The sequence below is a fragment of the Eutrema salsugineum genome, unplaced genomic scaffold (genome assembly GCF_000478725.1).
Source record: "Eutrema salsugineum unplaced genomic scaffold, Eutsalg1_0 scaffold_4, whole genome shotgun sequence".
NCBI classification, from domain to species: domain Eukaryota; kingdom Viridiplantae; phylum Streptophyta; class Magnoliopsida; order Brassicales; family Brassicaceae; genus Eutrema; species Eutrema salsugineum.
The window spans coordinates 14,969,440-14,971,609 of NW_006256686.1; the positions used below are offsets into that span (position 1 = coordinate 14,969,440).

Consider the following 2,170-nt stretch of genomic DNA (forward strand, 5'->3'; position numbering starts at 1 on the left):
CTCCTTAGTGTAATGGCTTTGGCATATTCCTTGAGGTTGAGTTCAGGCTTTCCAGGTAGGTGACCTTGGTTCCTTGAGCTTGAGGCCTGGTTTTGCTTCAATTCCTTGATTTCCTGCTGCATGGCTGCATTCTGCCTTGCAAATATCTGTTGACCCTGAAGCAGTTGTTGCAGAATCCCAACCATATCTGACCCCATCTGTGGCTGCTGCTGAACCGTTGGTGGCTAGAACTGGTGTTGAACCGGCGCTTGCTGCTGGAACTGAGATGGACCAAACCTTGGTGGTGCCTTTTGCTGTTGCTGTGAACTGAAACCAGTACCCTGAAATGGTTTCTGTTGCTGAACAAAACCCTGATTCTGAGCAAACTGATTCTTGGGTTGAAATGACCCTTGAAAGTTGTTCTTGGGAACAAGGTTCTTTGGAGCTTGAGAATTGGGATAGACCTGGTCTTGTGGGTTTGCTACATTGGAATTCCTGTAAGAGAGGTTCTGATTGGCATTGCCATACTGATATCTCTGGAACCTCTGATTCCCAATGTATTTAAGCTCCTCCTGGGTTAGACCTTCTTCACTTATGTTCTCAAAGATTTGAGAAGGTTCCTCATACTCTCCTACAAAGTGCATTGGCTTTTGAGTGGTGAATTTCAACTTGTCCAATTCATTCCTCAACTCCTTAACTTCTCTAGTGAGCCTCTGTTCTGAGTTTGAACCATCAGATCTATTTGATCTGTCATAGTCTTCACCATAAGTGTCATTGCTCATTGATAAGTTCTCCACTAGCTCTAAAGCAGCATGAATCTCCTTTCCCAGAAAGTTTCCATTGGAGGCTGTATCCAGCTTGTTTCTAATCTTGGGAAGAGCTCCTCTATAAAGTGTGCTGAGAAGAGAAGCCTCACTAAACCCATGGTGTGGGCATTGGTTGGTGTAGCTCCTGAATCTCTCATATGCTTCACCAAAACTCTCATTGCTGTGCTGAGTGAAGCTAGAGATTTGGTTTCTCAGTTTAGCAGTTCTGGACGTGGAGAAGAACTTAGATAGAAAGGCCTGCTTGCATTGCTCCTAGGTTTGAATGGAGCCTCTTGGAAGATTCTTCTCCCATTGGTGAGCTTTGTCACCAAGACTGAAGGGGAATAATCTGAGTTTGAAACAGTCCTCAGAAACTCCATTTATCTTTGTCAGGTCACACACTTTATCAAATTGATCCAAGTGTTCCAAGGGATCTTCCATTGCTAATCCATGGAACTTTGAGTTCTGAACCATATTCAACAAGGATGCCTTCACTTCAAAGTTGTTGTTTTGCACAAGTGATGCCTGAATTACATCTCCATACTGATGAGCATTGGCCCTGTCATTCTCTCCAACATAGACTTGTGGCTGCTCATATCTCCTTTGCTGGTGTTGGAAGGGCTGTTGTTGGTGGTGCACCTGTTGTCTTTGCTGTACATTGGCCTGATGCGTCTGCTGATGAGCTGGAGCTTGTCCCTGATGGACATAAGCTTGCTGTTGATGCACCTGTTCCTGATGAACATTACCCTGATGTAACCCTTGACCAACTCCTTTGCCAGCTGCATTACCAGCTGCATTACCAGCTCCATTACCCTGAGCCTGTTGCTCCTGAGCCGGGTGTTCCATGTCAACCACATGCTCTCTTTGTTCTTCCATATCAGCCTGATCAATCTGTCTTCCACGCCTGTCCCTTCTCCTCCTTGGTACCAAAAGATTAATGTTGTCGTTGAGAGGGAAAGGGGGACCACAGCTTCTTGATCTGGACCTGGTGTTCATGCACCTGAAATCACAAATAGAACTTGAAAGTAATCAGTAAAAACAAAAAATAAGTACTTGATCTCAAGAACAGATCAGAGCCTAATGCTAAACACTCCACAATTTGGCAACGGCGCCAATTGATAGACAAGACTTTTTAGGTCTTAGGGCTATCAATCCCCTTGTCAAAGTAGCACAAAAGAGGTTGTCAATCCAAGAATGTGGTGATAGACATTAAGCTATGTGATCAGTTTCTCAATTCAAGTAAACAGGTGAGGTTTTGATTGATTAGTGACAACTAAAAACTTAAACAGGATTAATGACTAAAGAAGTGATCAAACAAAGACAAGCAAACAAGTAAGCTAAATGAAATGAGAATGTATGTATGATGATGAGAAAGGTCTTAGACA

The 2,170-nt window shown here is 43.6% G+C and overlaps 1 non-coding gene across 1 annotated transcript; it reads left to right on the plus strand.

Moving 5' to 3' along the window:
* Positions 1-897: 897 nt before the first annotated feature.
* Positions 898-1,004, plus strand: LOC112084681. The gene has a single exon (XR_002898343.1). It is a non-coding gene; the product is annotated as a small nucleolar RNA R71 (small nucleolar RNA).
* The last annotated feature ends 1,166 nt before the right edge of the window (positions 1,005-2,170 follow it).